At 44.3% G+C, this 22489-nt stretch overlaps 1 pseudogene across 1 annotated transcript in view; it reads left to right on the forward strand.

The window, feature by feature from the left end:
* The window catches only part of LOC147464753 (protein CHAPERONE-LIKE PROTEIN OF POR1, chloroplastic-like), a 38620-nt pseudogene extending 16335 nt beyond the window's left edge, over positions 1-22285 (forward strand). Inside the window, exons 3-5 of the transcript XR_015188628.1 lie at positions 20877-21258; positions 21362-21438; positions 21842-22285. The product of XR_015188628.1 is annotated as a protein CHAPERONE-LIKE PROTEIN OF POR1, chloroplastic-like (transcript). The remainder of the gene's footprint in view (positions 1-20876; positions 21259-21361; positions 21439-21841) is intronic.
* Positions 22286-22489: the final 204 nt, after the last annotated feature.

The raw sequence follows: 22489 nt of genomic DNA on the forward strand, positions 1-22489 counted from the left end.
CCCTCCTATGTACAGTGCGGTGCCAGGAGTGATGCCTCGCACGCTACGCACTGCCCTCTCTCTCCCCTTTGGCAGTATGTTATGCCCCACTAGTGGGCTCTTCATTTGACCAATGTACAGTTGTGTGGGTTCATGCGCGATTGCCGAGGCAAGAGCCTCTTGCACAGGTACTGGATTAGCTAGCGGCTAATCCCCCGCAGGTACAGGTGAATTCGGAGAGGTTTCACGCCAGAAATCTCGTCCGATTCAAAGGGCAAGTAGCCCTACAGGTGCGGGAGCTCGAGGACTTGCTACGGATGCGAGCGACACGCGAAACGGAGCCCGAAACAGTAAATTACAGCCTGCTGTGTATTTTTGCAGGTTTAGGGTTTTGGCCCTAAACGGACCCTAATACCCCCAGGAGGTTCGGGGACGCAAGGGGACCGCTGTACAGGTGATCTGGCGCATTTTCAGGGCTGAAAACAGAGAATTCAGCGTGCTGCAGATTCTCGCCAGGTTTTGCAAAGTGCCCGTATGCGTCGGGAAAGTCAGTCAATGCGTGGGGAATACTGACTGTGAAGTGTCCTAGTACAGCTATGTTGCCGAAATCGGGCTGGAACAGTGGAAATTCAGCCGAGTTTGTGCGGGGCAGCTTGTAGGAATTCACAACGTTTATTCCCTCTTTTGAAGAATAAAGAAATACCGAAAGGGGCGCCTAAGTTAGGGGCAATCTGGTGTCGGTCTACTCATATAGGTGCAATCTAGTAGCCTGTATCCCTTTCCCCCGTGTTGTGTCTTGAAAGTACAGGTAAAATAGACGACTAATAATGGGTGAAAGCTAAATCAAGGTTTGAAGTAAAGTCTACTGCCCTTTTTGGATTGAACAGGCCGGTTACATGGTTCCATCGACGGGATTAAATCACTTTTTCCCATAGAAGCGAGCCTTGGTCAGTTTTGGGCTTGAAGACACAGGGGATCATAGACCAGACACAGGAAATTGCAATTATGGCTGACAGACCAGATGATGTGACTGAAGAGGTTTCCTCTTCACAGGGTCAACAGACACATGAAGTGGGTGAGTCCTCAAGACCACCACAGACAGATGACGATATATTCAGGACCCAGTTGGCTACTGCTGTGGCTATGTTCACACAAGTAATGCAGAACCCGAGGTTTTAGCCTTTTCTCCTCTTCCGTCTCAGCAAGTTGGGTCACTGGATCATATTCAAAAGCCTTGTTAAGGCTCGAGCACAGGTGATTCATACAGCACAGTTCAATGGAAAAACCTGTACACTTGACGGAGAACATGCAGTCTCCACAACTTGTTGTGCCTAAGGTGCAAGAACAGGTGGCTGAGATGCCAGTCTTTCAAGCTGTACCAGTTCAGCCCGCCACCTTTCAGCAACCTATAGCTGGTTCTAATGGGCAGGGAAGCAACCTACAGGCTATGCAACAGGTCTTTCCACCACCTTCAGTACACCCTGGCTATTTTGGAGGTGGATCGGTATTCCAGAGCATGGCTGGTCATGCGCCTGGAAATCAGTTTTACACGCCAGGAACAGTGTTCGGGGGTGCTCAAACGATGATGCCTAACCCCATGTACGGTGTCACGGGCATGCTACCAGGGTTTCAGAGCACTCAGGGCCAATTTGGGATGCCACAGGCAAATTTTGGTATGGCTGGAATTACAAATCAGCAGCCAAATATGGCATTTCCAGGTCAACTTAATTGCGGCCAGGGAACACAAATGAACCCTAACAGTGTTCCCATGTTTCAGTCACTTCCATATGACAATTTGACGCCGCTGGAGAGGCAAACTCCGTACAAAGAAGGTGGCAAAGGTGTCTTTCACGACCTTTACAGGGTTTGATGACAGGAAGAAGGCTCTCTCATTCCTCCAGCAGTTTGACAAGGCCTATGCAGGGGGAAACTTTATAGAGGCTTCAAAGGTCCGCAAGGCAGCCACTTTCTTGACAGGGAATGCAGGACAATGGTGGACAACTTTATTGCTTCAAGGGCAAGCTCCGTCCACATGGATTTATTTCAAGCAGATTTTTGCAGCAGCATGGTTATCTGATGACTTTGAAGTAGATGTCATGACAGAATGGCACCAGCTTAATGCTGCCACTTGTAGAAATCTGGATGATTACAATCGGAGGTTTGGAAAGCTCTACTTCCAGTAACTTCCTATAGGTTTGTGCCATTGACAGAACAGATTGAAAAATACTGTTGTGGCCTACCTAAAGGATTGAGAAAGTACTGTACGAAGACAAAAGTCACTACTTTGACGCAGCTCATCGAGGTAGCAAACACTGGCAATGGTTTGCTCAAGGGAGAAGATTGTGAATTTAACACTGGCGTCAAGGCAAGAAAAATTCAGCCAAGAAGCACGTTCCCAATGAGGCTCCTAAAGGGACTCAGGAGTCAGCCAACGCAGGGAAAGATAAAGCTACGACTGAATCAGAAAAAGGACCAGCAAAGAAATGGAAAAGACGTTTTCCTCGCAAGTCAGAAGAGCAAAAGAAGGTCCTGAGGACAGAGAACACATGCTTTATATGTGAGCAGCCCGGCCACATTGCTTACAATTGTCCTACAAAGAAAAGGCCAGCTGATTCTGATGACAAGGAAGACAAGAAAGGAAAGAAGCCCATGGCTGGTCTAGTGCCATATATGGTGGGCGACAAGCCAAATTCAGATGCAAGTGAGGTTTGCAGAGCATGGGGAAAGGTCAGGGATCAAACAGTGCTTATCTTCTTTGATCCAGGTGCCAAAGCCAACTTCATTTCCCCAGAATTGGCTTCAACGTTGGGAATCAGACCTGAAGAGATGGGGTATACAACAGAGGCAGGTTTGGCATGTCCTGGCCATACAGAGGCTGTGACACCCATCATCGGAAAGGTGCGCCTACATATCCAGTCCTATGTAGATGCTGAAGAATTTTACATCATGCCACTGGACGGATGTGATGTGTTGCTAGGTATTCCTTGGTTGTTTCGTGTACAGGGAATCATGGATGCCTACAACAAAAAGATCACTGTACAGAGCAGGGGAAAGACTCACATTCTGGATGTAAAGCTTAAAGGGGAGTCTATTCCACTGTATCAGCTTGTGCTATTACTTCTGTAATGAAAAAGCATCTTTCTGCGTACTTGGTTTTTGCACGTGAAGTGTCAGATTGTGATGAATCAAATTTATCTGTGCTAGATAAAGAAAGGTCAATGTTTTTACAACAGTATAGTGACTGTTTTTCTTATTCATTTTCTTATTCATTACCGTTCCAATTACCGCCAGAGAGACCCGAGGACCATGCGATCGATTTGGTGCCAGGTAGTAGCCCACCAAATAAGCCTCCGTACAGGGTTAGTGCGGCTCAACAGAAAGAGATAATGGGCCAAGTACAAGAGTTGTTAGAAAAGGGTCTGATTCAGCCCAATTCATCTCCATTCTGTTCTCCAGTGTTGTTGGTGCAGAAAAAGGATGGCTCATGGCGTATGTGCATCGACTACCGTGCACTGAACAAGAATACTATCAAGAATAGGTTCCCTATACCTAGAATTGATGATATTATGGACAAATTAGAAGGAGCAGCTATGTTTAGCAGGATAGATCTAAAGAGTGGGTACCATCAGATCCGCATTAGATCAGAGGATGTGCACAAGACTGCTTTTAGAACGACGTTTGGCCTTTACGAATTTTTAGTGATGCCCTTTGGTCTCACAAATGCTCCTGCTACGTTCAATAGGATGATGGATAGAATTTCCCGTCCACACCAGCAGTTTGTTGGTACATTCTTTGATGACATGATAGTCTACTCAAAGAATGAAGAGGAGCATAGGCATCACTTGGCCATTGTGTTCAAAGAGCTACGCAGTCATAGGTTGCTCATCAATGCAAAGAAAAGTGAATTTTTTCTGGAAGAGATTCGCTTTCTGGGACACATTGTCTCAAAGGATGGTGTCAGAATGGATCCTGCAAAAGTTGAAGCGATCAAGTCATGGCCAAATTTGAAGACGGTGCACGATGTCCGAAGCTTCTTGGGACTATACTCCTATTACAGAAGGTTTATCTGAAATTTCGCTGAGATTGCTTCACCTTTACATGCTCTTCAAAAGAAGGTTGTCACCTTTAGATGGACACAAAAAGAGATTTCAGCTTTTAATCTCTTAAAGGAAAAGTTGACTTCAAGATCCAAAGTCATTGTGTTGCCTAGATCTTAGGAAGTCATTTGTGGTCCAGTGCGACGCCTGTGGTAGTAGCATTGGTGCTGTGCTAATGCAAGATGGCAGGGTAGTAGCCTATGAGAGCAGAATTTTGCAAGGGCCAGAGATGACCATGCAGGTCTATGAGAAAGAGTTACTGGCTGTGATTCATGCGCTCTTAAGTTGGAAACACTACGTGCTAGGTGCAGATTTCGTTGTCCAAACGGACCATCAGACCTTGCGGTACTTCTTGACACAGACAAAGTTATCTGAGAAGCATATGCGATGGGCAAATATCTTGTCAATGTTCCATTTTCAGATTGTGCATGTGGAAGGCAAGAAGAACGTTGTGGCTGATGCCTTGTCAAGGAAGCCACAAATTTCAGCTGTGTCAATTCCTTATCATCATGAACTTGATGATATGAGAGAACAGTATGCAAATGATGAAGATTTTGCAAGGGTCTTTGAGCAGCTAATGGATGGACAACGTCATGAACACTATCTTCTCAAAGATGGGTTCATGATGATGCATGGCAGATTGTGTGTCACAAAGCCATTGCGACGCAAATGATGGAAGAGAGTCATGTCCCACCGTATGCAGGGCATCGTGGTATCGATGCTACAGTTAAAGCGGTTGAGACATTCTTCTATTGGCCTACATTGAGAAGGGATGTGGATGCCTTTGTGCGAGAATGCCTAATATGCCAAAAGGTCAAGTTTGACAGGCAAAAGGCACCAGGGTTATTGCAACCACTACCTATTCCAGATAAACCATGGGAAAGTATTGCTATGGATTTTATCTTTGATCTTCCGAGAACGCAGACAGGAAACGATGGTATTTGGACCATTATTTGCAGATTCAGCAAACAAGCTCATTTTATTCCTGTCAGGAAGAAGATAAAGCCAGATCAGATGGCACGCTTGTTTATGAGCAATATTTTCAAGTATCATGGCATGCCACAGTCGATTGTTAGCGACCGTGATCCACGCATGACAAGTTTGTTCTGGAGAGGCTTATTTGAGAATATGGGCACCACGCTCAAATTCTCTTCGTCATTTCATCCTCAAACAGATGGGCAGTCGGAAGAGGCAAATTCTACTGTCCTAGATTTGCTGAAGTGCTATGTGTTAGAGCATAAAGGAAAGTGGGAGCAGTATTTGCCATTGGTGGAGTATGCATACAATAATACAATGCATTCATCAACTGGCAAGGCACCTTTTGAGATTGTTGAAGGTGGCAAGAAAGTTCCTCCCATACTGCATACAAAAGACAAGATATTTGAAGCAGATAAGTATGTTCAGGACATGGATGAAATGTACAAGAAGGTCAAAGTGGCCTTAGAAAAGACTCAGGCAAAGCAAAAGAAAGCAGCTGATCGTCACCGTCGTGAAGTGGTATATTCACTTGGTGATTGGGTGCTTTTACGCTTTGAAAAGGCAAGGTTAAAGAAGATGAAGGGCAAGGAAAGATAGTTTCCAAAGCTCAGCATGCGTTACTATGGGCCTTTTCAAGTATGCGACATAATCAGTGATGTTGCATATAGGCTGAAATTGCCTGACAGTTGGAAGATTCACAATGCGTTTCATGTGAGTCTTCTCAGACCCTATGTGGGTGATGTGCCAGAAGATATGCCAGCTGAAGATCAGCCGGAAGTCGAGGAACTTGACGAGATCTTTGTCCTTGAACAGATTTTGGCACACAAAGAAAGGAAAGTGAAAGGCAAGGTTGCTAGGCGTTACTTGGTAAAGTTCAGAAACTATCCACCAATGGATGCTAAGTGGATGGAAGAAGGTGAACTTGCAGAGTCACCAACTGTGTTATCACTTTACCTTGAAGCCTTCGGTTTGCAACCTACCTTGACCCCATGAGTTTCAGAGCTACATGGATTGTCAGTGTGACAATGGCTTCTGAAACAAATGATGTACATGGTATTTAAAGTGAGCTCAAATGAAATACCTGTTACATGAATGTTAGAGCTGTACAGATTGTCAGTTTGGCAATTGCTCTTATGGAATGTCCAAAAGTTTGGTTAGTGCTATAGAAGTGAGTATTTCTTGTCAGTTTGTCAAGGATACAGTAATTGCTTCTATTAAAGAGTACATGTGTAACTGCATTCTTAAACTGTCGGTTTGGGTATGCTTGAAAGTGTTACGGGATCCAACGTGTACTATAAGACAGTGGCAAAATGTGCAGCTACCATTTTGTCATTGGAAAGTTAGTGACTCAAAGCAATGGCAGAGTGCGAAGCTACCACGATGTCATTGGGACAGGGTTCACACGTAGGCAATACATGAGTCGACGAGGTGTTAAATACACGAGGGTTGACAATGAGCATGTATGTGTCGTATATGTGTCGACAGGTGTTGAATACATCAGTGTTGACAGTAAGCATGTACGACATAGATGCAAACGAGGACGTTTGAGATTTCAAGAGGGGGGTATGTCACGAGCGTGTGACTACTATCTATCCTTTTTGTTGATTTCTTTCTTATTATCTATTTACTTTCACTTTTTGGAAACACCCCTCGGGAAATCTAACTGCCCTGCATTGCATAGCTAGTGTGGAAGTGTCCAGAGGGAGTCCAGGCGTGAGGGCAAGAGAGCACTAAGGTTGGACAAGGACTATGGTTAGCAAAGTGGGGTCATTGACTAGCCAAAGTGGAATCCTTTGCTACAGAGGCTACATTTCAGTTCTGGATGTGGCCGCAGTGTACAAAGAGGGTCGAATGACCTAGAAAGATACAATGGCAGCATCTCCTAAAATTTAGGGAACTGCTATTTTGGGACCTGAAAATGTGTTGACGTCATTACCTCCGGAATGACAAAGGGAACATTTTCTTACTCTGCCGTGAAGTCAACTGGGCAGCCGGTTGGGAGATTTTTAGGCGGCAACCCCGAAACGGGAAAATGCTTATAAATGTGCCAAGTGGCACAATTCTGTGCACTTTCCTCGTACAGAAAATTGGGCGCTGATTTTTAAGCTGGGAGAGGCTCATTTTCAGTTTTTGTCACAGGTTAAGAGCTATGGAGTGCTTGCTTTCCCTCCTATGTACAGTGCGGTGCCAGGAGTGATGCCCTGCACGCTACGCACTGCCCTCTCTCTCCCCTTTGGCAGTATGTTATGCCCCACTAGTGGGCTCTTCATTTGACCAATGTACAGTTGTGTGGGTTCATGCGCGATTGCCGAGGCAAGAGCCTCTTGCACAGGTACTGGATTAGCTAGCGGCTAATCCCCCCGCAGGTACAGGTGAATTCGGAGAGGTTTCACGCCAGAAATCTCGTCCGATTCAAAGGGCAAGTAGCCCTACAGGTGCGGGAGCTCGAGGACTTGCTACGGATGCGACCGGCACGCGAAACGGAGCCCGAAACAGTAAATTACAGCCTGCTGTGTATTTTTGCAGGTTTAGGGTTTTGGCCCTAAACGGACCCTAATACCCCCAGGAGGTTCGGGGACGCAAGGGGACCGCTGTACAGGTGATCTGGCGCATTTTCAGGGCTGAAAACAGAGAATTCAGCGTGCTGCAGATTCTCGCCAGGTTTTGCAAAGTGCCCGTATGCGTCGGGAAAGTCAGTCAATGCGTGGGAATACTGACTGTGAAGTGTCCTAGTATAGTTATGCTGCCGAAATCGGGCTGGAACAGTGGAAATTCAGCCGAGTTTGTGCGGGGCAGCTTGTAGGGATTCACAACGTTTATTCCCTCTTTTGAAGAATAAAGAAATACCGAAAGGGGCGCCTAAGTTAGGGGCCAATCTGGTGTCGGTCTACTCATATAGGTGCAATCTAGCAGCCTGTATCCCTTCCCCCGTGTTGTGTCTTGAAAGTACAGGTAAAATAGATGACTAATAATGGGTGAAAGCTAAATCAAGGTTTGAAGTAAAGTCTACCGCCCTTTTTGGATTGAACAGGCCGGTTACATGTGATATGCTTTTAGGCATTCGATGGTTTCGTGAGCATAACCCTCTCATTGATTGGGCAGCTAATACGTTCACTTTCAATGCTAAAAGTGACTCTCCCATTGTCATTCGTGGGGAGCAAGTTGTTCATTCTTCATCTCTCATTTCTAATGTGCAGGCGAAGAATGAAAAGAACCAGGAGAAGGAGATTCTCTCAGTCTTGTCTTCTCGAAAGCATGACGCACATGATTTGCATTATAATGATAAGCATGATCAAGATGTGATTATTGACAAGCATGATGATTTGCATGATCAAGATGTGATTATTCACGAGCATGATGATTTGCAGGATAATGATGTGATTGTTCACAGGGATGATGGTTTAGTTGATGCTTTTTCTAGCGAAGCTAACCTCGTTGCAGATACGATCAATCACGAAGAACCGATCTTGGCTCTCGAGTCGAGGTCCAAAGAACCTCCACAGGAAGTATTGTGTATGCGCATGATTAGTCTGTACACATTGTTCGAGTGAAACAGTGTAAAGGCATAGCCTAGTAGGGTATATGTGCTGGATATACTATGGGGCTATGCGATGAGAAGATACATACGAACACTAGATTGCTTCACTCAATTTAATGGTGTGATCAGGCAATGCTTTGCTAAACATACTATGGAACCATGTATTACGTTGTGAGAAACCAGCATCGGATTGATTTGGCAACACGACACACTTGAGCACTTTTTGCACTGGGCACCAACTGACCTATGCACATTGTCAGTTGATTGATGTATAAGACCCCTCTTTTGTGTTAGCAGATGAGTATCTGCCAAGTGCAACGGAAGGGTTTAAGGATTTAGCTCAAATCTAGTACTTAGCATAAATACTAGGTTACTTCACTTGAGAGGGAAGCTGAACTGAACACACACACACAGAGAGAGAGAGAGAGAGAGAGAGAGAGAGAGAGAGAGAGAGAGAGAGAGAGAGAGAGAGAGAGAGAGAGAGCACAATGCATGTTGGGTCCCAATCACCCTCTAGGGCCCCCTTGCTCTGTTGCCAGAGTAAGTACTTGCTTTGATTACTTGTAGAAATGCTGTTGCAATGGTTAAATGCTGGTTTGGTGCAAAAACGTTGGGCTGAACTGATGCAAAAATGCTAGGTTGAATTGATGCAATCTGCAAACGCTAGGGTTGTGAGGTGCCGTGGGCGCTAGATCTGCTACTGCTGATAATACTTCTTGGAACTTGTAAGCAAGAGAAGGGCAATTGCTGGCCCCTTGTAGGTGAGGGGCTGATCTACCAAGTTGCTGCAAGAAACACGGATCCTTTGTAAAACGTTGGGGATGGGTAAACTCCTATGCTGGCATGAGGTTTTAAGATCCTAAAAACTGGAGGCCAAGTGGCTCTATTATAGTTTTTAGCCATTTGCCCTATTTATCTTTAGAAATGTCATTTCAAAGTCACTTATTAATAAATGACTTAAGTGACTATTCATGTCTGTATGCTGAAGTGACTGTATAGTGCAAGTAAGGGTTTGTGACTATGACTGTCACAAACTGCTGACGTGTCAAAGCCTAAAGAATGGAGCCAACTTGCAAATGCTGGCCGAGGGGCCTAAACCCTAAGAAGAACAAGTAAAAGAAGAAGTCCTACCAACTTATGGGGACCCCGTTCGATGGGGCCCCAAGTGACATAAAGGATTAAAATAAAGCAGGACCTTCACATACGCAAAAACTGATGACGTGGCAGATTTTCGAAAATTGCGTTGGCATGATGACGTGGGAGGCTGTACGGATTTCCGCATTTTGCGTGGTTGATGACGTGGCAGCTGTACGGATTTCCGTGATTTACGATGGCAGCTTTTTGGCTTTGCTTTTGGACCAGATGCTTTTGAGTTTGAAGGCTTTTTACTGTAAACTGCTTTTGGGGCCTAGGGCCTTTAAATATGTGCGAAGGGCTCATTCTCTGGCATGCTTCTTGAGAAGGTGCGGAGTCTGGAGTACTGGCTTGTACTTTGTTGATGCAATATAAAGAAATACCGAAAGGGGTGCCAAGGTTTGGGGCCAATACTCTTTGGGGTGGAATTCCGCCACTCTGTGTCGCGTGTCGTCTCTCTCTCTCTCTCTCTCTCTCTCTCTCTCTCTCCAGTTCAGTTGTTATTGAAGTGCTAAAAGTCTGCTTAGTCTGTTCTTTTCTATTGGCACGTGGTGCCCGTCTTGTGACAGTGGTATCAGAGCATCAGGCGTGTGCTCTTCTGAAAGCATACCGGTCCTACAAAAGAGCAGACAGAGCTATTGGAATTTTATTCCAGGTATCTTCGCCCTCCAACCCGGACTTATTAGCCACTCCCACCCTTACTTCATCGCGCATCGGGCGCTGTCACAAAACGGGAGCGTACACGAGCACTTAGAAAATCTGAAAATTATAATTCTTTGAAAAACATGAGAGAAGGGAGAAGATCGACACAGTATTGGGGACCGGAACATCTTCTGGTCCCCCCCCCCCCCCGTTCAGAGTATTCTTTTATTCAGGGAGAATTCTTATACAGGCACGAGAACCCGAGGAAAACCCTCCGTTCTGTAGTCTTAGACCCGAAGGTCGTGCTTTCCCGTAAAGGGCTTGGGCACAAGGCCGGTGTTCCTTCCCGTGAGGGACTTAAGCGCGAAGCCGTACTTTCCCGTAAGGGACTTAGGCGTGAAGCCGTACTTCCCGTGAAGGGCCTTCCCTTGAGACGGGAGATTCCTGCAAAACAAACCACACAAAGGAGCAATTCTCAATGCGTATCAACACCTTATACCTGTCGCTCCTTGCTCGGAGAATCAACCTCCGTACTCAGTCGTCACACGAGCACTTGCAAATTCCGTCGCCAGTCTCTGCTCCAGAATCCCAGCGCTTGCACTTCTTGCTGCTTCCGGCTCCTCCAAACTAAAACGCTGGCTACCCTTTTATAGGGTCTGACACCCGACAGGAATAGGGGTCCAAAAGCAGAGCTTGGCGCTCCTAGAGAGAGGAGAGAGAAAATCGTGTTTTCTAGAGAGAGGAGAGAGAGAGAGATCGCAATTCAGCCCCCCTGCGTTGGTTTTAGCGCTGGCTTTTTCTATAAGAGCCTTGCTTGCTTTATTATATTAATAAAAGTGATCGGTCACTTTATAAAATAAAGTGTGAACCTGTTCAAACTTTAAAAACTCACTCAGTTAGTGAAAACAATGCTACACGGACACATTCCAGGCGTCCCTGGGTGCAGGACACGACACAGATGCAATGCAGACACAGACTCCTCGCGGGAAAACATCTGTCCTCCCGCGACTGTTCCTGCTTTTCGTAAAAAGCTTCATTGAACCCATCTTTATTCTTGTGCTTGCATTCTTACGCGTATTTTCTTACTCAGTTCGGATTTCCTCCTTAGCATACGGGATGCCCCCTTACTGATGCACCCGTCACCCATCATGTGACGCATTAGAGGCACTCGTAACCCGGCCCTTTCCACCGAACTTACGGAAACTCCTTCGCGATGTTTACCGTCACCCATCAAATGACACATCAGAGTTGTCCGTCCTTCCTGATGGCAGTTCCTGTAGCTACAATCTTTTTAACAGTTTTTAGTGCACATAATAAAATATCCTAAAAAAGAGATTTAATCATTAAAATAAGAAAATAGTCCAATTAGCAACAGGCGCGCTCCCGTCTTCACCGTGTTAGGGAATAAAGGCCTAAGTGCCTTGTACTTATTAACTTATAAGTTAAAAATCTTATAAGTGAGGGGGCCCAAGTGTGAATGGCCCCCTAGTCACTTACTCATATACTCAAAGGTCAAGCCCAAAATGTGACAATCGTGACTTTTCCCAAAAACTTCTACGAGCTCTCTCTCTCTCTCACGTTTTCTCTCTGCGTGTGCTTCTTCTGCGCCACTCTCCTCTTCTCCTTCACTCTCATTGTATAGAATAGCAAGTGGGCTCTCTCTCCTGCTCCCCCACACATGGTATCAGAGCTTTAGGGTTTCCAAGAGAGCCATTTTCGCAACACAGATCAGAATTCTGTTCTTGCTCGCTGCGGGAAGGATATTCAACCGTTTTCGATCAACTCTGTCGCGAAGGGATCCTCTCACCGTGTAGAATCGACCTCCGGTGACAGTTTCCCCAAAATTAGGGTTTCAAAAACTGGCGAACAGCAGCCTATTTCTGCTGAAATTGACCAATTTCGGGGTCAATTTGATGCAATTTCATTAGGGCAAGTCTCACAGGTCAATCTTACAGGTGTTTCCACCAACGAGGTTCTGAAAATTCAGCAAAACAGGTGTTTACAGGTCTGATTTTTGCCCCAAAACAGGGAATTTCAGCAAGCAAATGATGTATACACCTTGTGGAAACCTTTGGTAAGGGTTTGGCAATGAATGTACGCCGTTTTGGGGTGATTTCGCGTGAAATTTGCTCGCTGTTTTTTGTAACAGCAAGCTGTTTTTTGCCCGATTGCGCACATTTGGGCGTGTTTAGGTCTGCAAAACAGGGTTTCAGTGTTTGCAATCACTCAGAATGGCTTCTAGCAGTGAAAGTGGCAATTTGTTGCACATTCGCAAGCTTGAAGGTGCCCATAACTTTGCTATATGGAAGAAGCAATGTTATAATGTGATGTTGCAGAAGAAACAGGCGAAACCTATTAAGTTACAGGGTGTGAAACCGGTTGATACGGAGGTTGAAGAATGGGAAGAAGTGGACGAGTTGGCTCGCTCCACGATCATGCTTTCGGTGTCTGACAATTTACTCTTCAATGTAGAGAATGAGCAGACAGCATGGGGCATGTGGAAGCGCTTAGACGAGTTGTATGCACAGCAGAGTGCTGCCAGTAAAGTGTATTGGCTTAAGAAGCTTATGGATCTCCGCATGAAGGAGGGCACGCACATGTCAGTGCACCTCAATGAATTCAATTCTATTTTCAGCCAACTGACAGAGCTGAAATTCACGATTGATGAGGAGTTCAAAGCTACTTTTCTGCTATGCACATTGCCCGAGAGTTGGGATGTATTCCGGACAGCTCTTAGTAACTCAAGTGCATCACTTAAGTATGCAGATGTAGAGAGTTCTCTCTTGATGGAAGAGATGAACAGGAAGAACACCACAGGTGGGTCTTCTAATGCATTGCACTTGAGAGGCAGGTCTCAACAGAGGGAGAAATCTGACAGTAAGGACAGGGCACGCAACAAATCTCGTAGGAAAGATGTTGTGTGTCATCATTGTGGAAAGAAAGGGCATTATAAACGGGAATGCTATGAGTGGAAGAAAGAGAAGAACAAGGGTGCTGAAACTGATGCAAAGGACAAGGGAAATGCCAAGAAGAGCACCGTGTTGATTGAGGAAATCAATGTTGCTAGTAGCTGTGACAGTGACAGCAGCACTGATGTACTCAATGCCTCCTCTGTGGACGCACATACCCTTGCTATGGGTTTCGATGTGAACATGCATACTTGGATTCTTGATTCAGGTGCCTCCTTTCATGTAACACCTCATAGGGATTGGTTTACACAGTACTCAGGTGAGGTGCAGGGCACTGTTTATTTGGGAGATAACTATGCGTGTGACATTGCAGGTATTGGCAATGTCTAGTTTTCCTTTGCTGATGGTATGACTTTTGTTTTGCACAAAGTGCGCCATGTGCCACAACTCAAGAAGAGTTTGATTAGTACAGGGCAGCTAGATGATGCAGGCTATCACACCACTTTTGGTGATAGCAAGTGGAAAATTTGTAAAGGGGCCCGGATTGTAGCCAAGGGTTGTAAATCGGACACTGCATGTATCTAGTGTGCGTGACCATGTTGTCGCCGTAACCGAGCAGCCAAGTGTTTCTTTGTGGCATGGCCGGTTGGGACACATGAGTAAAAGAGGAATGGAAACTTTGTCTCGTTGTGGTTATTTGCCGTGTTTGAGGTATGCTGATTTTTCTCATTGTGAGCACTGTATTTATGGTAAGCACAGTCAAACACCGCACAAAAGGTCTCTTTCTTTGAAGTCTGACAGGTTAGACTTAGTGCATTCCGATGTATGTGAAATGCCACAGTTGTCCTTAGGGGGAAAGAAATATTTTGTCTCGTTTATCGATGATGCTACACGTAAGGTGTGGGTGTATCCAATACGTGCTAAAAGCGATGTTTTGGATACTTTCAAGAAGTTTCTTGCGTTTGTTGAGAATCAAACTGACAAGAAGCTTAGGTCTTTGCGCTCAGACAATGGGGGGGAGTATGTATCAAAAGCATTTATTGACTTTTGTGCCACTAAAGGTATTAAAAGAGAGCTCACGGCTCCTTTTAATCCCTCTCAGAATGGAGTTGCAGAGAGAAGTTGAACCGGACTATCCAAGAGAAAGTTCGGAGTATGCTGTCACATGCTGCATTACCTCATGGTTTTTGGGCAGAAGCTGTGCAAACAGCTATTCACTTGATTAATCGCTCACCTAGCAAGGCTTTGGGTGGAAAGGTGCCTGAGGAGGTGTGGTCTGGCAAGCCACCCTCATATGCACATTTAAGAGTGTTTGGTTGTGAGGCCTATGTTCACATCCGGAGTGAATTGCGCACCAAACTAGAATCAAAGTCTCATAAATGCATTTTCCTAGGATATGGTGAGGATGGTGAAATGGGGTATAGATTATGGGATCCCGCATTACGGAAAATCATACGTAGCAATGATGTCATCTTCAATGAGAATTGCATGCACAAACAGCCCACAAAGGTCGAGGAAGTGCGCCGGGTTGTTTTTCGTGAAGATGTTACATATGGACAGCCAAGAATTCACAGCATTTACATGCTGAAAATGGTGAAAATCAGCCAAAGCTGCTGAAAATCAGCCCCAACAAGTTGCCATTGATGCCACAACAGGTTGAATCCTGACCCCCGTTGTTGCGATGCAACCGGCTGAACAGCCTGCTGTTTTTTATGGTTTACAGGCTGAAAATCCACCTGTTATGGATCATTGGGTGCGTAGGTCTACTCGGGTGACAAGGCCCCCCGATAGATATGAACCGTCTTTGGACTATGTCATGCTTACTGATTGTGGTGAGCCGTCTTGCTATAAAGAGGCTATGCAACGGGAAGACAGTAAGAAATGGTTCAAAGCAATGGTTTCGGAAATGCAGTCTTTGGAGAAAAACCATACATGGGACTTGGTTGATTTGCCTAAAGGGCATAAGGCTCTGCCATGTAAATGGGTTTACAAGACCAAGGTCACATCTGATGCTTCTTCTAAGTACAAGGCACGTTTGGTTGCTAAAGGGTACAAGCAAAAGCATGGTGTGGATTTTGATGAGATTTTTTCTCCTGTTGTAAAGCTTGCCACATTACGTCTTGTTTTAGGCCTGGTTGCTTCTGAAGATATGGAGTTAAAGCAAATGGATGTCAAAACAGCGTTTTTGCATGGCGATTTGCTTGAGATGATCTATATGATGCAGCCAGAAGGTTTTGTGTCAAAGGGGCAAGAGAAGAAAGTATGTAGACTCTTGAAGAGCTTGTATGGTTTGAAACAGTCTCCCCGTGCATGGTATCACAAGTTTGATACATTCATGAGGTCTCAAGGATACAAAAGAAGTAATTCTGATCACTGTTTGTATATCAAAACGGCAAGTGATGGATCTCGTCTATTGCTGATTTTGTATGTTGATGACATGCTTATTGCGGGTAAAAATGTCACGGAGTTGGATGCATTACAGCAAAGCTTAAAGAATCGCTTTGACATGAAGGATCTTGGTGATGCTAATCATATTTTGGGCATGCGTATCTCTCGAGATAGACCTAACAGGCGTCTGTATCTATCTCAACGAGATTATGTTAATAAGGTGCTACATCGTTTTCATATGGATGGGGGAAAGGCACTTGGTACTCCGCTGCCTCCATATGTAAAACTGACTGCACATGACTGCCCAAACACAGATGATATGCGGGCTGAAATGGCCAAGATTCCTTATGCATCAGCCGTTGGCAGTTTGATGTATGCTATGGTTGCTACACGTCCGGACATTGCATTTGCGGTGGGAGTAGTAAGCAGGTACATGAGCAATCCTGGCAAAAAGCATTGGGAAGCAGTGAAGTGTATCTTGAGATACTTGAAAGGCACTAAAGACTTGTGCATTTGTTTTGGGAAGAGTGAGACATCTGTGCATGGCTTTACAGATGCAGATTTTGCTGGACATCCAGATTGTAGGAAGTCTACCTCTGGATATGTGTTTACATTCACAGGAGGTGCAATTTCTTGGATTTCTAGACTGCAAAAATGTGTTGCTTTGTCTACCACTGAGGCTGAGTATGTGGCTGCCACTGAGGCATGCAAAGAAGCTTTGTGGCTCATGCGTTTGGTAGAAGAGCTTGGCATTAAGTCACCGGTTCCTGTGCTACACTGTGATAGTCAGAGTGCTATTATGCTTGCAAGGAATCTTGTTTTTCATGCCAAGACAAAGCACATAGAGGTGAAGTATCATTTTATCAGGAGTGTGCTTGATGACAAGAGCATTACACTTGTCAAGGTGCACACAGATGACAATCCTGCAGATCTTTTGACCAAGAGTCTTCCAGCAGAGCGGTTTGCATATTGCCGTCAGATGATGGGTGTTGGATGAGTAAGTGCATGATCAGCTGATGTATCATAGTTAGCTGATTCTTTGATCTCCCAAGGTACATTGCCTTTAGGTGGGAGGTTGTTAGGGAATAAAGGCCTAAGTGCCTTGTACTTATTAACTTATAAGTAGTTAAAAATCTTATAAGTGAGGGGGCCCAAGTGTGAATGGCCCCCTAGTCACTTACTCATATACTCAAAGGTCAAGCCCAAAATGTGACAATCGTGACTTTTCCCAAAAACTTCTACGAGCTCTCTCTCTCTCTCACGTTTTCTCTCTGCGTGTGCTTCTTTCTGCGCCACTCTCCTCTTCTCCTTCACTCTCATTGCATAGAATAGCAAGTGGGCTCTCTCTCCTGCTCCCCCACACACCGCTGATGTCTTACAGGGCATAAGCCATTAATATCACTTGCAAGAGAAGGATCCAAGATTTGTTTCAAGTCACGTTTTTCTCAAAAGCAGTGCCATGCAGATGTTGATGTCTACAGCTACAGACCAAGTAGCACACTCCAAGGACTTGGCAAGCTTTCAAGAAAATTTTTGCCCGAAGTTCTATGGTTTCTGACATCTTCCTTCAGAGTGCAACTTTTGGCAGAGTGTGGTATCCTGAAATGCTTGCCATGGAAAACCCAAGCAGATTATATCTTGAAATTTCTTGACATCTCTCAGTAGATGTCTTTTCGAGCAGATGACCTTGGAGGCTTAGTGTGATTGCTATCTTGGGACTACCATTGTCGCCAAAGAAACACTGTTTGTCCAAGAGCTGATGGACCATGCTGTGCTCGGCTACGACCCTATGGAATGAACCTAACCCTAATTTTTTTGGTGCGAGGTTTTAGGATGGAAAGTCAGTCGACTTTTCGAGCTCGACTGATGTCGAGATTGCTTTTTAAGTTTGAATTTTGTGTGAGAATCTGTTTGAGAGCTTGTTTGGTGATCGTGTTTGGTTTGGAATTTGTTTGAAATGGATGCTATCTGTTTTAAACCTGTCTTGGTGCCGATTTGAATTGTTTAACTCTGGTTTTAATACTGGTTTCAATGATTGGTGATTTTACTCCCGGGTGGGTGAGAAGTGAGAAATACTGTTTTGGTATTGTTTGACCTCGGAATGGCGCAGGTCGATGCCTGGGGAGCGTTATGTTGTATGCTAGAAAACCTCCGAACGACGAGCGAGCGAGCGGGAGCGTTTGGTTGAATGCTTGTAAAATAATTGTTGTTGTGACTCCTCCGGAACCGGAACTGATGGTTATACGGGAGGAGTATTAAGAGATGAGCATACTCTCAGCACCTCCAAATGACTGGTGCGGCGTGCGTTTGGTTGTAAAAGGCCTCTATATCTCCCGGCCCGTACTTTTTTTATGCTATTGAGAGATGATCGGTTGAATATCTCCCGGCTCGGACCTTTTTAGGTTGTGAGGGTAGTGTTCAACGGCTTTATGTTTCTATGTCTTGTAACATGCATATGTAAGCATTTGTGTTGCATTGTGATGTGCCAGCTACTGAATATTCCTAATTGGATGAGATTGCTTGGGTATGTAATTTTTTAGTGCATCAAGACACCCGTGGAAGATCAGTACGGTCGGTCTGGTGTGATAGCTAATTTTACTACGCCGGAATATCAAGAGTTCCGATCTAGACGAAAGGAGAAGCTAACTCCTTGATCAAAAGAGCAGAAAGGAGAAGCTAACTCCTTAATAAAAAGAGCAAACTGATTGTCCCTCGGAAATTTTTGAGCTAACTTGAGTTGTTTTGCAGACATGCTGTAATCGCGAACGATTACTCTCCTTCAAGAAGGGGCAAGGCGGTACCAAACGTACTGTACATGGCGTATATGTATGTACTGTACGTTGTTCCTTATAGGAAAAAATTTTACGTATGTAAAAATACGTACTCTTATAAAAAAACCGCAAAGTACTAAATTTTCTAGGACATTTTCAATAAAAAACAAGAGAGAAGCCAACAACTTATAGAGACATTCAAAGACACGTTTCACAAGACAACCATATACTGTGTAACTATTGCAAGAGATTTGGATTTTTATTTTAAATCAACATTGTACGGGCTTTCCACACCCCACCCAAAAAAAAAAAAAAAAAAAAAAAAACGGCGTATGGATCGTTCCGTATGGTACGGATCCGTACAGAACGTCCGTACGGTACGGAACGGATCAATACGTACTTTTTGATCCAACCTTGAGAAGGGGAGATGTCACAAACTGCTGACGTGTCAAAGCCTAAAGAATGGAGCCAACTTGCAAATGCTGGCCGAGGGGCCTAAACCCTAAGAAGAACAAGTAACAGAAGAAGTCCTATCAACTTATGGGGACCCCGTCCGATGGGGCCCCAAGTGACATAAAGGATTAAAATAAAGCAGGACCCGCACACACGCAAAATTGATGACGTGGTAGATTTCCGAAAATTGTGCTGGCATGATGACGTGGCAGGCTGTACGGATTTTCGCGTTTTGCGCTAGCTGATGATGTGGCAGCTATATGGATTTCCGTGATTTACGCTGGCAGTTTTTTGGCTTTGCTTTTGGACCAGATGCTTTTGAGTTTGAAGGCTTTTTACTGTAAACTGCTTTTGGGGCCTAGGGCCTTTAAATATGTGCTAAGGGCTCATTCTCTGGCATGCTTCCTGGAGAAGGTGCAGAGTCTCGAGTACCGGCTTGTACTTTGCTGATGCAATATAAAGAAATACTGAAAGGGGCGCCAAGGCCAATACTCTTTGGGGTGGAATTCCGCCACTTTGTGTCGCGTGTCGTCTCTCTCTCTCTCTCTCTCTCTCAGTTCAGTTGTTATTGAAGTGCTAAAAGTCTGCTCAGTCTGCTCTTTTCTATTGGCACGTGGTGCCCGTCTTGTGACAATGACCTACTTGATCATGCATGTCCTGCTAGAGGCTCACAAAGTGCCAAGCTAGATCCTAAGATAACTAAGACTGATGTTGACCTCTAGCAGTAGCTTGTCCTCAAGTGCAATGTGCACGTGACAATATCTGTATTTGGAGATGAATTATTGCAGGATTCTCTCTTCATCAAAAGGGTTTATGTCCAAAAGATTGAATTTGTATGCATGATTGCATCGGGTAGTAACTGGTAACAATGTGGTTTATTTTTGAGTATGTGGGTGTAATCGAGGGGACAATAACTCTTAAAGTACTCTTCGTTAAGAGAGGGATAGGTGACAAGCAATGACGTGGCACTAACACGTGGTGAAGCAGCAGGAAAATGGAAAAACAAAGGGACTTTCTCTGGGCGTAGGCGTTAGTGAAATGCAACCCAAAAACCTCTGCAAGTCATGGATTGTATGAACTAAGATATGGCTGCAGCATGCTTATCTAACACTGTTGTACATGGCTGATATTTATCAGGGAGAAGCTTTTGTGCAACCATTTAGTTGACAACTGTTGACCTAAAATTAATTTTAGCAAATGATTTTTGAGTCGCTTTTGAGGCTACATTCCCATAAATTAAGGGCTCTAGTGCTAGATGTAATTGAGATCAGCTTGCACGGTCACACAAACAATTGTAAAAACTCTTGAGATGGTATGTAAAGATATACAACATGGGGCGCTCGACTTGAGGGCCAATACTCTGTGGAGGGTAAGTACGATTCTCTCGTGTTGTCTAGTGTCTTCAAGTGTCATTTATATTGTTCTGCTCAGTCTTGCAATTGCAGTTTGTGAGTTCGGGTTGATCATCCGCTTGACAGGTGATTACACTGATGGTCTCTGCCTCTCTTTCACTAAATAAGTAGCCATCCTTACACAAGCTAGCAGTTCAGTAAGTTTCCAAATGGTTTGCCAGCGAGTGCCTTAATGGTTTCGCTATCTACAAACAAACCTGATACCTGCTTTCTACTACTGGAATGAGCATGGACCGAATGGGGCGAACCAATGAAAACAAACAATTATTATTTCAAAACTATAGCAAATGGGTTTGATCTTAGGAGAAGTTTAATTGTTAATGCCCTTTGCAAATGCTTCTGTTCGAGCTACAACTTCATTTTTTCATTTTTTGACCTTGTACCAATGTTGGCTGTTTTTGGTTCCCACTCCAACTAGAAAAGTGCAGGTATTTCTGTATGTCAGAATTGGTCCCATGCAAAAGGAATGACGTCTTTTATGGTGCCTTGTGATTTCTGTACTTTTACATGTACGTGACAGCTGAAGAAACCTGGCATGAACAATTTTTCTTGATATTCCAATGATTTTTTTGCAGGATATACAGCTGTATTCCCGAGAATCTATGTGCGAGATCCACACAGTTTTAGGGGCTACTCGGGATGCATCCGAGGAAGAGATTCAATCAGCTCGCAACTTTCTTGCTGAACAATATGCACATCATGAACGAAGTAGGGAAGCTGTTGAGGCAGCTCATGACAAAATCATCATGGAAAGCTTCCGAGCAAGGAAAAAATCAAAAATCAATCTTAAGAGCAACCTTAAAAAGAAAGTTGAAGAATCACCTCCGTGGGTGAAAAGAATTCTGAATATTTTTGAAGTTCCACCTTCTCAAATTATACTACAGAGGGCGGCCCTTTTTTGGACTTATGGGAGTGTGGAGTGTGATGAATCCAGCCGAGGGGGGCCCCGCATTTCAGGTTATGCAACCACCATATGAAAGAGCATTTTACAAACATTGTTGAGCTTTATTCTAATCAAAGATGATTGTGAGACTGCTCTTAAGAATCGAATCATCTGCAGGTGGCTGTTTCTCTAGCAGGATGTGTGTATCTTCTTAATTATAGGCTCAAAAGCATTGGGCGGTCCTTCATGCTTGGGTAAGCATTCGAAGTGTTTATTCACAGTTGATATGAAAGAATTCGTTCTTTTGTCGTTTGTTTGTGTTGCCGTGTCTGTTGTTTAGAGTAGAATACTTGTTTCACAGTTTCAGTCAAGCAAGCTTCTCTAACTTATTTTACATAAGCCTCTTCTAAAAGGATTTTCAAGTGAATAATGGTTTTCTTTTTTCAAATCTTATTTTTGTTTAGAAACATATCAGGTCATGTAGTTTTTCTTCTTCATCTGTTTTCTTGTGTTGCCTTGCTTGTGTGTTTTAGCCTCTCTTATAATTTGTACGCTCAGAACTTTTCTGTGTGTGTGTGTGTGTGTATATGTATATATATAATAAGTTTCTCTGATTCATCAAGCATTTGATCTAATTGAGCATGTCTGTGGTTTCAGATTCGGCGGGCTTGTTGTGGGATGGTTGGTTGGCTCCTTCATTGTACCTGTCGTGCCAATGGCTTTACTGCCTCCGAATTGGAGCCTAGAAATCATAACGGCACTGATATCATATGTATTCATGTGGGTTGCATGTACTTTCTTGAAGTAAGGACACCTTATAGATATTGTATACGGGCCTCAAAAGGCTGGACTTGCAAGTGGTGGCTCTAGCACTCATCTATGCCTGTGCTCAAAAGGATGTCCGTTAAATGTTTCAGTAACACACTTTCTAGAGTAGATAGAGCTTTTCTTCCTTTTTAATGCACCATTACTATTTCTGTCACACTAGCCAATTTACCCGATCGACATTTTTGTAATGTACCCATTAGTGGTGAATATCAATATGTATCGGGATTTGTTCAAAAGAAAGCATGCTCTATGAAGTAGTGATTGTCACTTGAATGACCGTTTTGGGAGGGATTTCTATCGAATTCCAAGCAGAGTGTCAGCTAATGACTGCTTTTGTTAGTATGAGCGGTGAGGACTGGTTTAAATCTTGGTGGACTTGAAAATTTGTTTACAATCTTCAAGGCTCTAATGGGAAGTGCAGTTAGTAGTGGCTTCCTTTTTGGTGGGTGGTATTTCTCTTTTGCTTGTCCTATTTTC

Source organism: Adiantum capillus-veneris, chromosome 1 (genome assembly GCF_014529385.1).
Source record: "Adiantum capillus-veneris isolate H3 chromosome 1, ASM1452938v2, whole genome shotgun sequence".
In the NCBI taxonomy this organism is placed as follows: domain Eukaryota; kingdom Viridiplantae; phylum Streptophyta; class Polypodiopsida; order Polypodiales; family Pteridaceae; genus Adiantum; species Adiantum capillus-veneris.